Source organism: Mustela nigripes, unplaced genomic scaffold (genome assembly GCF_022355385.1).
Source record: "Mustela nigripes isolate SB6536 unplaced genomic scaffold, MUSNIG.SB6536 HiC_scaffold_148, whole genome shotgun sequence".
NCBI classification, from domain to species: domain Eukaryota; kingdom Metazoa; phylum Chordata; class Mammalia; order Carnivora; family Mustelidae; genus Mustela; species Mustela nigripes.
In genome coordinates, this window is record NW_026739562.1 from 7,994,696 (window position 1) to 8,000,695 (window position 6,000).

The 6,000-nt window shown below is 51.1% G+C and overlaps 1 protein-coding gene across 15 annotated transcripts in view; it reads right to left on the reverse strand.

Moving 5' to 3' along the window:
* The window catches only part of LOC132008453 (PHD finger protein 21A), a 192,697-nt gene extending 189,969 nt beyond the window's left edge, over positions 1 to 2,728 (reverse strand). For 10 of the 15 annotated variants that reach the window (XM_059387098.1, XM_059387095.1, XM_059387099.1 and 7 more), the window contains exon 1: positions 2,138 to 2,728. The gene's annotated coding sequence lies outside the window, so the exon portion shown is untranslated. Of the gene's footprint in view, positions 1 to 898; positions 1,030 to 1,723; positions 1,887 to 2,137 lie in introns of those variants that run through there. The other 5 variants (XM_059387089.1, XM_059387087.1, XM_059387086.1 and 2 more) reach the window with 3 other exon arrangements.
* Positions 2,729 to 6,000: the final 3,272 nt, after the last annotated feature.

Genomic DNA, 6,000 nt, shown 5'->3' on the forward strand with positions numbered 1-6,000 from the left:
GGGGGGGGCTATTCTTCAAAAAAAAAAAGAAAAACTGCCCTATTTATTTCTAGTGCCCAAATGTGATAAACACCAGATGTAAACAAACAACATAAACACTGAAAAGTACACTTAGATGTCTTCGCCCCAATTTCAGTCCCCTTACCAGGCCCTCAACGAAGCCAGAGATGTTGATTAGTATCCTCTTTAAAAGGAGATATTCCATCTCCCTACCCTAAAGAACCCCTATAAAGTGTGCCTATGGAAAGGCTTCCTTCCTAGAGTGCACAGCTGCTTTTGAAAAAACAAAACAAAACAAAAAAACTTTCATCAACCCAAATTAATCTGATTCTAATATTCACTTATCAATTATTAATACAGGAATGCTCTTCCATTAATGTCCCCAGCTTAAACATCTACATTCCTGACACCTACTATTAACAAAAAATGCACAGCTTGCACCCCAGCTACGGGGCAAATCTCTGAAATCCAAAACACAGCCACAAAGTTCACTGTCAAGGCCAATGCTGAGGCCCACACACGCCCGGACCTTAACTCACATTTGAAATTCTAGGAAGCCACACTTGCAGACATCATTTAAAAACAACACAATGTGGACGTGCAGAGTGAGATCCTCTACTTCAAGACCTAAACAAAGAATATTTCAACATATGCCCCGAATATGATGACACCAGATTCACCAATGAAAACAAAACCTGCCTACCATTAGCAGTCGTACCCTCATCTCAACAACTCAACTACTTAGAAATCACTCTCAGCACATCTGCACCCTACAACCGGCGTGTGGCCTTCTCCGGGGGTGCAAGCCACAGACAAAGTTGAAACGAGACATTCTTCCCCCGGTGCCCAATCTCGGTATCAACCCCTCCCCTACCAGGGCCACCTTGCTGCTACCCACCATCGCGAACGTGGTCAGGGGAAAAAAAGAAATCCTAACAGCACCGCTCAGCAGAATAAAGAGACCAAAGAGAGGATGACGAGAAGTGTTGGGAACTGCGTGCACGACGGGGCTGGACCAAACGGAAAGAGTCCCACTCCGCGCGCCCCTCCCCCCCGGCGGGGGCGCGGGCGGGGGAGGGGCGGCCGCGGCCCCTCTCGGAGCGGCCTGCCGGCCTGGGCCAGCGCGGGGTCCCGGGGGCGCCCAGCGGCCGCGGACGGCGGGGGCGAGTGCGGGAGGGCCGGCCCCGGGGTGAGGGGTGCAGGCAGACTCTCCGGAATAACAAGTTGCAGAAGAAGAAGAATAAGCGGAATTTCCCCAACGCTCCTCCGGCCACCCAAGACAAATGCACCAACACACAGACAGACACACACACACACACACACACACACAGACACACACTCGGGCCCGGCAGCGTCAGCAGCCGCAGCTTTTTTTTTTTTTAAACCAAATCCCTCAGTCACCAAACAAGATGGTTTTAAAAAAAAAAAAAAAAAAAAAAAATTAATTAATTAATTAAATAATCATAATAAAAACTTCCCCCCGACAGCATCCCGAGGGGGGGGCAGGGTGGTGAAGGGCCCGAGGCGACCATCCCCGGGCTGAGGGACAGCCGAGGGGGCGGACGAGGCTACGCGCCCCCCGCCCCCGCCCGCGGCCCCCCTCCCCGGCCCCCCGCCGGGACAATGTGACGCCCCCTCCCTGCCACCCCCGGCGCGCCGCCTCTGTCACCCGCTTCGGCCCTGCACTCAGCGCCCAGGCTCCCGAGGCTGCTCATAAACTTACTTCCAATTTATCCTGGGGAGGGGTGGACGGCAGAGGGAAGGAAGGGGGAGACAAGGTTCTTCCATTGTCTTTTTTTTAGGGGGGGAGGAATAGGAAGGGCACGCAGGGGGGCGCCCCGAAGGGGAAGTTATTGCTCAAATCTCAAGTTGACTGAGGGGTCCTGACGAGAACACCCCCCCTTTCCCTCCTCCCTCCCACACACCCCTCCCCTCCCCCTCCCTCCCCCCCACAACAAACTCCAAGCAGGCAGCCCCAGTTCCTCCCAGAGACAAACACCAGAGACAAGACAGAGAGACAGGGAGAAGGGGAGAGGGGGAGAGGGGGGAGGGGGGAGGGAGGGGAAATAGAGCTACTCAAGAAAAAAAAGAGAGGAGAGTGAGGAGAAGAGAGAATGGAAAAGCTGGGATACTGCACCCTCCTGCTGCTGGCTGGTTGTCCCCCCTGGCAGCTGGAGGCAGGAACTCTGAGCAGGAGAAGCAGGAGGAGGAGGAGGAGGGAACTCTTCTTCATGGGGAGGGAGGGAAGAAGCTGGAGCTGCTGCTGCTGCTTCTGCTGCTGCTCTGGGCCTCTCGCACTTTTTAGATATTAGTGTGTTAAGATGGTAGGTTGTTCCCTTCTCCCTCCTCCTCCTCCTCCTCTCCTCTCCTCTCCTCTTCTCTCCCTCTCTCTCTCACTCACTCACTCACTCTCCCTCTCTCTCTCTCTCTCTGGGCTGTTTCTTTCCTCCTCTTCCCCAGGCAAGGGGGGGGTGGGGAGGAGGGGGTGGGGGGAGGAACTGGATCCTCCTCCTCCTCCAGGAGAGACACACACAGGCCCCGGGCCGGAATAGGGGTGGGGGGGAATCAGAGCAGCAGGAGAGAAACTGTGGGAGACAAACAAGCCCAACTCTTCATCCTCCTCCTCCTCCTCTCAGCAGCAGCAGCGAGCACCACCAGCCAATTCACCACCCGGCCCCGGGCCGCAGCACCTCCGCCGCCTCAGCCCGGGGATCCCTCCGCCCAGGCCCAGACACACTCGCCCGCGCGGGAACCCGCCGCGCGGCCCCGCCGGCCCGCCGCCGCCGCCGCCGTGCGCGCCCCCGCCGCTCCCGAGAGCCGGGCGAGAGGGACTGGGGCTGGAAAAGCGGGGACGAGGGAGGGGGGGGAGAGGAGGCGCCGGGGTAGAGGGGCACGGCGGGGAGGGAGGGGGCTGCCGGGCGGAGTTGTACGGAGGCCGGCCCGGGCCCCCTCGCCTCCGCCGGCGGCTCCCGGGCTGCACGGGGGCCCCCCGGGGGCGGCGGGGCGGCGGCGGGGGGGGGCGGCGGGGGCCCGCGGCGGCGCTCGGGCGGGCGGACTACTTGACGTGTCGGTGCGGCGAATTTATTTCACTTTGCCTAAGGAACGGGGTGTGCTGCGGCCCCCATTGCCTAGGGAAAAAACCCGGATGTAAAGTGAGTGAAACTAAACTAGAGTGAAGTAGGGCAGCAGCAGCCAAACTCCAGTGCAGCGGCGGCGGCGGCGGCGGTGATGGGGCTGAGCACGGAGCGGCGGCGGCCAAACTCCGGGGCCGCCGCAATGATGGGTCGGTGCAGCGCCGCAGCTCGGCTCCCATGTAGCTGCAGCCGAGGCGAGGCCGGAGCCCGCTGCGGCCCCCCCAACTCCGCGGCCCGAGCCCAACTCCCCCTCCCCCCGGGCAAGAGCTGCAAAGGGGCTCCGGAGCGGCCCCAACTCCCTCCAGTGCAACAGCAGTTTTAAGGGGGGAAAAAAGCCGCGAGGGCAGGAGCGGAGAGAAGCAATGGGGAAGCACTGCAATGGGGGAGCGTGGTCCAGGCAACAGGAGAAAGATGCAACCTCAAGTCGAATGCAACATGCAATCCCCGGCCGCCGCTCGCCCGCGCCCTCCCCTCGCCACCCCGCCCCCTTTCCAAATAACTACCCTTGAACCACTTTATTAGCCACACTTAGTCCCACAGTCGCGTCGGGGAGGGGCGGGGGACGGGGTCCTTCCCTCACCTTTATTTATTGCTGCTTTCTCCCCCCTCTCCATGTTTTTTATTCCTAAGTTCTTTTGTTCTAAGGGGGATGATGGCATTTACTTTTCTGCTTTGTGTAGCAGGGCAATCACTGGGAATCGGCCACGTATAATCCGGCGGTTTGTCATATTTTATTAGTGAAAGTATTTTATGCCTATTCTACCTCCAAGGACTGTAACATGGAGAACTGCAGGGAGGAAACACACACACACACACATCAGAGGAATTCTTGTTTTGAGAGATTTCTTGGCGGGGAGGGGAGGGCCTCTTTTTTTTTTTTTTGGAGGGGGTTTATTTAGATTTTCAAATCGATAGTTTTCAACTTAAAGCTTAATGTTTTTGTATGGATCTACTACTAGATTCTAAAATAACCCCCAACCACAATCAAAGAAAAAAAGTCCAAAATCCTAGATTAAAGAAAAAAAAATCCCTACTGGACAGTGATATTATCTGGTCTGTGCAGCACGCTGGACTTAACATAGTGTTGGCCTTCGAATGTTAAATAACAATAAACCCCAACCTCAACTGAATACAAATGGGGGGTGGGGGTGGTTGTGTTTTTAAGGCTCAGCACTTTTGTAGCATCTGCCACTACGCATTTTCCAGGCATTGATTAGCCATGCAACTCCCATAGGCATGAAGTCCAGTTTTTGCAGATAAAGAGCAACAGTGGTGAGATGATTTGCCCAAAGTCAAAGTGAGTCATTGACAGAACCAGAAATAGCCTTAGACTCTTATTTGTTACTAGTCACATCTTTCCCATTAAACAGTATTTCCTCCAAGAAATAAAGAGTTATTTAAAAATAAATAAACATTCTTTACCTTGTGTATTTCCACCAGAGGTGCTTTGAGATCCTTGGGTATGAAGGTGTTTTCTTACTTCTGTGACCTACAAAATTAAATTTAGTTTCTCAAGAAAAACAAATTTAAGAATTCTGATTTCTTAAAGATCTAAAAAAAAAAAAAAAAAAGTATGGGCTTTATTTTACAGGCATAGGCCATTTAGTACTCTGAGCTTTATATTTAAAAAAAAAAAAAAAACAAAAAACCTCACAGCAGAGAAAGTGTGTAAGAGTTTGAGAGCGAAAATGAAAATCCCTATAAATGATTCAGGAAGCCTGGATGAACTCATAATGTTGTGAAACTGAACCCATAACACAGTCAAGATGAATCACCGAAGGACAGGTTGGGTAGTAAGACCCAGCTTTGCCACCTAGAGATAACGCTAATGTATTTAAGAGATGAATTAAGGCAGGGCTTTTCAAACTGGACCAACTAGGCACTGGAACCACAGCCTAAAAATCAGCCCAGGCTGTTGAAATTTTTTCAGAGCAAGACTGCTTTAGTATTCTTTCTGGAAAAAAAAAAAAAAAAAAAAAAAAAAAAAAAAAAAAAAAACTTTAAAATGTTCCAGGATTTCACAGAAAAAATTTAGAAACTCATATTGTGCCTGAGTGTGTAAATGCCGTAGAGGAGGAGTCTGTAAACTTTTTTCTGTAGAAACCCAGCTCATAAATATCTTGACTTTGTAGACTAGAGAGTCATGACTTCTCAGCTCTAGGTACTTGGTAGCACAAGAACAGCCATAAACAATACGTAAACATATGAACCTGGCTGTGTTCTAATAAAGCTTTTACTTATGGGCCTTGACATTTGAATTTCGTCTACTTTTCTTGTGTCACAAAATACTCTTTTAATTTTTTCAACCATTAGAGAAAACTGAAAGCATTTTTAGCCTGCGGGCAGGGGGTGAGCAGGACTGGGCCCATGGGCTATGGCTTACCAACCCTGGCTTTAGAAGACTCAAGCTGAAAAACATTAAGATGTTTGTGTGTCAATCAAACATCACTGTCATGCAAAATCTCTTTTCAGGTATTTACATGTAATTAAAATATTCTGACTCATTTTCTTAACACTCCTATAGCTATCAAACTCTATAGAAAAGAGTAGCTGTGATTCATTGATAGTTATTTACATTTACATACTCTTTCCCACCCTAAGATGCTGAGGAGGAGTGGAACCAAACCAAACCGACCCACATTCTGTCACCTAAGTGGTACCACTCCTTTTCATATAAGACACCTTGGACAAGTGACTTAACCTCTCAAAGCCTCAGTTTTCCTATCCTGTAAAATGCAGCCATTAGTATTTATTTGCAGAGCTGTCGAGAAAATTGAACAAAATAATTCACGTCAGGTGCTTGGTACAGTGCCTGATACATTTTTTCCCTGTGCCCTCAAATTCCTTTTCTGGGTGAAAGTAACAC